Below are 8,085 nucleotides of genomic sequence, written 5' to 3' on the forward strand. Positions count from 1 at the left end.
ATATATATATATATATATATATATATATATATATATATATATATACACGTTAGGCTAAGAAGGGGAACTTAGCCATAGGAGTGAAAGGTGATGAGTGTATCCTCATCACCACAATGTGCAAAGACATTTTTGTCAAATTCCCCATTTTCTGTCTACTATTTGATGCCATGTTTGACAAATCTATTTATTTGTTGCCACATGACATGCCATACAGCATTGAGTTGGTCATGTGTCCGCCTGTTCCTGTCACCCTTTCTGGCCCTTTAAACAAGGGAGTCATCTACAGTCAGAATGGAGGGCTCACAGCGTGCCATGTGTCTGTGTCTGAACAGAGCCATGTACAGGGCAGAGGGATAAGGTAAACAGTCCGGACTAAAGTATTCTATGTGATTAATACAGTGTTGCGTTGTCTTAAAGGTAATTAGATATTCATTACAAATACTGAAAAGGCAGCTGGCTGATGCTGTTTGACAGACACACACACAGTACAGGCGGCTGGGTTCTGTATGTGGAGAGGGCTGTTGACCTGTTGACTGGGTAAGGATGTGAATGCCTGCTCCAAAAGAGATGTCATGGGGCACACACTCATGTGTAAATGTGCACACGTTTCCACACATTCTGAATTTTTGTATTCTTTTGAGGACCTTTGTGACTAACAATTCAATTTACATACATTGGCAATGTTAATTTATCTGAGCACAGTGTTAAATATTGACTTAAATTTGTATTTATAAAGGACTGTTATTATGAAAGAAAGGTGGTTAAAAGGGGAGTGTGATGTATTTTTCTTTTTGCTGAAGGGAGAGTAGTTTTTGAAGAGCAGGGGACGGTCTGTTCAAATTTTCTCAGCCCAGATTTATAATTTCCCTAAAAGTTCATTTTCATGCAGTCTCTAAGCCAATTTAAACTGGATGTGGGCATCCTATCAGCACTGCATAATGTACTGTCAGATAGTCTTTGAATAAACTTTTCATAGTAGCCTACGATGCTTGTGCTGGAGTTTATTTTCCTAGTATAGAAATAGGTGAGTACAAACTCAGCATGAGTGAAGAAGAATAAAGAGAGACCTTGAGAGTGTTTTGTGTGTGTTGAGGGGGAGCATAACAGCACCCATACCATTTTCTATGACATCATAACATTAGGTTTCTGGGTGTTTTTTTAAATATACAGTAGATCTTTGCTTAAGCAAAAGGCTTGAGTTGTCAAGACAACCATGGAGACTGCATTGGTTACTGCAGACACATTCAGTCTTTCCTCTCATATTATGTTGCTTCAGAGTATCACACACTATCTGATGTAAATTTGCTGAACGTTAATATTTGAAGATAAACTGAGGGATAGAAATTGGCCTAATATATGTTAGCCTCCTGTTATCACCTCGAAAGTTGCTAAGCGAGACTGTGCCTTGGTTCTACTTCACCACAGACTTGGACTAAGGAGGAGCTGCAGACATCTGCCTGGTAACAGCTGCATTATAATCCACACAACAAGGTCTTTAAAGAAAAGAAAGAGACAGCAAAAGAATTGAAAGATATATCTGCCCCAACATTTTGTCTGATGTAGCGGTATAAAAAAACAAAAGCAGTAGGCCTATCTATATGATCAAAACTCAACTGTTCGACATTTTTTATACATGTCTAATTATTATGGCATTTCATTAGTATTTTGGAGTAAAAACAGTAAGAACAAGTTGAAAAACTAGAAAACAGAGATAAAAACCAGTCAGCAGTGACAGTAGGCTATCCGGCTAGTCAAGGCTAGCTGGTGTAAAAGTCTGTGTGTAGTTGTTCGTTGCTACACTTAGTTCCAGCTCATCGGTTTTGTGTGCTTTGTTTCTGCCGTTGGTGGCTTGGTAGTGGAGGTCTTTGTGGTAGTTTCCTTCCTTTCCGACCGGCATCCTCGCTTCTTCTTTCTCTCCTGTTGCCGCCTTTGTCGCCTGCCGCTGCCAACAACAATCCACAGAGCTCCCAGAGGTCTGGCTATATCCTCCAGATGACAGGTCATGCCTTTGCAAATTTATTCCCCCCACAAAAATAGGTAATTGAGCACTGTAGTGGTTATGACCATATCTGTGACTAGGTAACTACATGGAAATGGTCCAAATGATGCCTGTGGCTTGCACACTAATAGCATTGCTAATGGCTGGCTCTAGTTTCGCGCTGAAGTACCATGGGAATTCAGTTGGCGCGGGGCGGCGCTGTTCAGCTAGCAGGCCGAGCTACCCACCGGCAGGATTGAGAAAAGGTAGATGACAGTACAAACAGTTTCTTCACAATGTCTAAGTTGAAAATGCATTGCTTGTTGTCACGTAAGGGCCCTGTTCATGTTGCACAGACATTTTAATTGCGTTGTGTGTCTATTAAGAAGAGTCAAAGCTACTCTTTGGAACATGCCTCCAGCAATGGTGTATCAGCTAACTGGGAGCTCTGGCCATTAGCTGCAGCAACTCAAAGAGACAAAGTTTTCCGTGACATATACACGGATAATATGCCTGAAAATTTTGTTTTTAGGTTCTAGTTTTCCAAGTGTAACAATTTACAGGGCTGCACCAACCCCACCCCTGTACCATGCAGTCGCTAATAGCCAAGGAGTACACTGTAGGATTAAAAAAATACAAAGGACTCTTCAGAAGAGGTTATTGTTATCACTTACTATACTGAACATAGCTATACCGAAAAAACAGAGGAGCTGTTAGTCTTAATTATCAATAGCAACACAATCAAATGCAAAGGACGTGCATTAATATGAAAAAAAGTTACGTACTAAAGCTTCAACTTAGCATGATTATTTTAGACAACATGACTCTAGAAAAAAATAATTTATGTTTACCAATGATTTTTGGTAATAACTAGGCTACTAATGTAAACTTGATTTGTATACTGCATCAATTTACAATTTAACCTGTTAAGTTTTTCCTTGTTTCAAAACGCAGACGGTTTTAGGTAACTGATTTCCACACACATTTTTGTAAATGTCTGTAAGTGTAAGTGTTTTACGGTGTGGAATGTGTTGGAAATAAATTAAATTAAATGTGAAAGGGGGTTTCCACAGATAAGTTTTAGTTATCTTTCATTAAAATAATGCTGAGATTAACATATCCTGGCATTAAAGATCAATGAGGATCCATCCAACTCTCAACTGCAGATAAAGAAGTCTATACACTGCCCTCTGTTGTGTGAATCTGGTATTGAACCTACACAACAGTAGGAATAGTGGGCAGGCTTTCACTGAGCTCACTGAGGTCATTTCACTGATGCTCGGGTTCCTTGAAGAAACAACATTGATCCATGTTGTTTACTTGTAACTTGTACGCTATAATGACACAGTGTCATACAAAGAGTTATTATTATTTAGGGAGTTTTCTTGGCTCATTTGACTTTCTGTTAAATCACCCGACAAATCTCAGGTGGACATCTTTGGAAACTAAAAATCAACAGTAAATTTGCTTTCCGGCTGCACATTCTGCTCAGTGTTTTGTTTGTACACCATTTGGTGTGTTTTTTTTTGATTGATTTGGTTCGAACAAACTCTACTGAGTTCCTTCAGTGGCTTGTATTCCTCCTCCACAAATAACTCCCATCCAATCCTTTAGTTGCCTAAACTCTGTTCTGGAGATGTGCGTAAGCAGTGGCTTGCTATTTTCAGCTGAGTAAAAAGATTCTTGGCACTTGACTCAGGATGAAATCTGTTTTGTTCTGCTGAATTTGGCTTTCACCACATGCACAGTATCTTCATGTAACAGAGTCAAAGAACTCAATTTAGATGTCTGTAGGAAGTGGCAATAGTTATAATTTTTAATGTAACAGGTTGATGTACATACATCTTACATTAAGAGCTGCCTTAACTATGAATCAAATAGCACTTGTTTTGTACGAGGAAAACATTCCAACCCTGTTTAAACAAAAACTTTTTGGCACAACATGGCACATCTGATGTGAAATTACACATAGTCATATAGTTGACAGAAATAGATTATGCACATTTTCATAGGCGTGTGTAGATAACCCTTTCTGGACTCTATGAATAAAGGACCTTAAAATTAATAGGACACTTTTTTTATTAGCTTATTTAAAAAAAAAAAACATCTGTTGGTTTTCAGAGTTAAAACCCTTTGCCCCCATCATATATTTCATCTTTAGACATTTAAATAATCTGTTCAAGGTCATTTTTGAACTCACTGGACGCAGATCAAAATAGGGAAGCTGAGTAGAAGTAACATCTCCACACCTTTCACAAGTGCGTACACCCAGATAGAGAGGTGAGGTCAGTAACACCTGCCTGGTGGATTAGCTGTCCCTTCGCTCTTTTCATTAACTGCTGAATTCACTGGCTTTCAATAGGCTCTTTCAACATGTCATGCTACACCACCATTGAGCTACAGCCACGTTGCCACCCATCTTTCTTAATGGGGACTGGAGACTGTGGAGCTGCCCTGTTGCCATGGCAGCGAGCGCTTTCACATTCTCCCCACATAGTGTGGAGTGTGCATGTTGTTTCCTCCTAACTGGAGCGCACCACAGAAGAGACAGGTCTACACTCAGACAGGACCGAGCCAGGGTTATTTACCTCCCACTCTGATACCAGATGCCCTCTAAATCTAACCACCCACACTCCACTTTCAGTTGTCTTTATTACTAATGCTTAGTATTTCCTGTTGGCTGCTCTCACATACTGAACTTTGCGCCAAAACTTACTTTAAAAAAGATAAAAAATCTTCAAGGGTATAGATAGCTTTTATTATTAGGTCCATATAGAAAAACAAACATACAACAGAATTAAAAAGGACAGACACAAAAGAAAAGACACAAATAAAAAATGAGGGTGACTGGTATTGCACAGCACTGAACCTCAGGTCAATCAGTTGTAAAAATGACAGAGTTACAAGAAGAATTCAAGGCAACCAATACATTTATAAATTAGATTCCTCAGTAAAGCAGAGAATGTAATAACTCCAGCTTGACAAAACAATTCACTTGCACTACATCACCTTGGTTTTCTGTATAGTTAGTATATGTATAGTATATGCACAAAATCATAAGGCTATAAGTGACCCACAGCTTATTGAAGCTTGCCTTTTTAAACTAGACCCACAAGGGGGCAGTGTAAAAATCAGTACAATATGCTCTAAAGAGGTTTATTTTCACATGGTTATCAGAACACCAAGAGAACTTCCTGGCCACCATGTTCGCTTATATATAAAACATGCAGCGCTGCCTATTCATGTCATCATTATCTGACATTTGATCCGTTAAGATGTGACCCAAATACTTAATTTCACAACAATCAAATAGCATTTGCCTTGACAGATAAAAAGATGGGAAAATAAGGTCCTTATCGCCTTTAACTCTGCAGATCATAACCAAACTCTTTTTGGCATTATATTTCACATCAAATTTGACACCATAATAAGAACATATTTAACAAATCCTGAAATCTCGCACTGCTAGGAGAGACAACGTAATATACATTCTGTCTTACATGTTGTTAGCTGGTCAGACAAGTCATCCATGTAAATACTAGAGAGGGTTGGCGATTGTAAATGTGCTGTATTTATATAGCGCTTTTCTAGTCTTAACGACAACTCAAAGCGCCTTTACATCACACAGGATACATTCACCATTCACACACATTCATACACTGTGGCCGAGGCTGCCGTACAAGGTGCCAGCTGCTCATCAGATACACAATCACACACATTCACACTCCGATGCGCAGCATTGGGGGCAACTCGGGGTTCAGTGTCTTGCCCAAGGACACTTCGACATGGGACTGCAGGGCAAGGGATTAAACCACCAACCTTCCGATTGGCAGGCAACCGCTCTAACACTGAGCCACAGCCGCCCCAGCTGGCGGACTCTATTACCAACACCAAAAGGAGAATACATTCCCCATTTCATCTGCATGCTCAGGCTAGAATACCAAAAAATCTGGATTCTAATTACCAGTATACTGTTTTGGTACTCCTCTTCAACTCAATTTCAAAAACAGCTTGTGATGGTTAACTCTGTCAAAAGCATTGGAGGCATCAACAAAACCAATAGAACAGAAGAATTTTGTCTTCTGTCTCTTTAGTGCATAAACACATAGATAGTACCATGCTTGGCCTTGAAGGCAAACCGGTTCAGTGAAGTGTTTAAATAAAAAAACAACCTATCTAATAAAATTCCTTGAAGGACTTTTGCTAATACACTAGCTAAAGCAATGGGTCTATAATTACCCAAACCCCTCACCTGGCCTGCTTTGTCCTTAATGACAGGCACCAAAGTAATGGACAACAGAGAGTCTGGTTACAGAACATGGGTCAGGCTTGCCCATTTCAGGGGCTCTGCAGTAATTTGATCTGAACCGCTAGCTTTGTCATCAGCTAGCTGTGTAAAAGCTTGATAGATCCCATTGGTTGTGATTCCCACTGACTCACTATTGACAACATTTCCAACTTTGTACGGTTTACTGGTAACGCAATTAAATAGGTCAGAGTAATGTTGCTTCAACAATTCAGCTGTTATCAACCCCAGATTCTCCCTCTAAGTTGCATGGTAATGATGCACTGTCACTGTTCAGAGCTCTCACCTCCTTCCAGGCTTGATGCTGTGTCTTTTATAAGGATATATAAATAATGACCTACTGGCCTCATACACAGATCCCACAATATGTTCATATATGGCACAAAGCTCCTTACGGTGAGAGCTTATGTTACAGTTTACATCATAACACTAAATTGCATCTTTGGGCAGAGATACAGTGCTCAAAAGTAGACTTACAGCAGATCTTCTGCAGTATGAATGCACATCTTCATTTGTGACCTTAGATCAATCCAGTTTAGCCTTACAGGCCCAATTAACCTCCTGACACATCTTAGTGAGACTAGCACAGTCAAGCAACGTAATAAAAGGAATGTGATCAGACATGGATGCCCCACGAACTCTACACAATCTCTATTGAGCTCAGGCTAGAATACGCATCAGTAGTGCTGATGCAGTGGTCTAGCCATGATGTTGTGTGCCAGGCTTCACACACTTAAGAATACTACTAGCAGAGACGGTTTAATATAGACACTGATCTTTGCTACTAGTCAGGGGAATAGTGGGACTTGCTACGGCCCCAACATGGGGAAGGCTTTAAGCATTGGTTTTAGCATTATAGTAATACAATAATAGAACAGTAAATTATGTATTTACTGTTGGGCTAACATAGTTTGAAGTTTGTTTCAAGTTTTTTTAAACTGTAAAAGAGCTTTTTTACGGGCTCATCCCCATTCTAAAAAGTTGCACATGGTTTAGTCCACTTGCTGGTGGTAGTGCAAACTTTTAAATTAACTTTGAATCAATTATGCAATTAAAAAGGAAAACCAGGCTTTTAAAAAAGAAAAGAAAGACAGAGTGAGAAAGAAAACAACCAAATTGTAAACAACACTTGATAGTAGTGTTTCACAACGATTTATATATGTATAATATCTGTTTAACGCTACAGCTAACATGGCTGGCAAGCTAATAGCAATAGTTATCTTGCTGATGAATTGCCTTCAGTAGAAAAAGTGAGTATTCTTCTTCCACCGCTGTTAAATGTAGCTAAAACTATACCACCTAATCTATGCTAACGTCTAACCTAACTAACTAAAAATCAGCTGGCCATTTTCCATATTGTGCTGTGACTGACGTCCTGTGTGTATGAAGATCGGTGTTGTTACATGTCTGGACATGTCTGCTGCATTGGAGGAGGCTCACTTAGCCTCAGTGAGTGTATGGTGAGGATGCAGAACACAATGTGGGCAATGAAGCTTGGATAATGGTTTGCCGGACACTTAACAGTTTCAAGGTAATGTGTTTCATCTCTTCAGCTTGTGTGGAGATTGTGGTTGAAAAGGTTCACCCAGAACTTAAATTAAAATATGTGTTTTGCTTCTCAGTAAAGGTCAATGCAGTGTTGTAACCTGCAGCATCTGGAGCCCACTTGAGTTTTCAGTCTGTTTTCTGCTGAAGGCTACTGTATATGAGTAACAGAAAGCACGGAGATGCAGTGTGCTTAACATCTAGAGTGTTTAAAAATGGAGGACTGTAAGCACAATGTGATTTGTTGAGATGGTGA

General features: G+C 39.5%; 1 protein-coding gene across 2 annotated transcripts in view; it reads left to right on the forward strand.

The window, feature by feature from the left end:
• Positions 1 to 7,701: 7,701 nt before the first annotated feature.
• Positions 7,702 to 8,085, forward strand: part of LOC117946670 (ataxin-1-like) — a 10,970-nt gene continuing 10,586 nt past the window's right edge. For both annotated transcript variants that reach the window (XM_034874953.1, XM_034874954.1), the window contains exon 1: positions 7,702 to 7,815. The gene's annotated coding sequence lies outside the window, so the exon portion shown is untranslated. The remainder of the gene's footprint in view (positions 7,816 to 8,085) is intronic.

This window comes from Etheostoma cragini, chromosome 6, assembly GCF_013103735.1.
Source record: "Etheostoma cragini isolate CJK2018 chromosome 6, CSU_Ecrag_1.0, whole genome shotgun sequence".
In the NCBI taxonomy this organism is placed as follows: Eukaryota; Metazoa; Chordata; class Actinopteri; order Perciformes; family Percidae; genus Etheostoma; species Etheostoma cragini.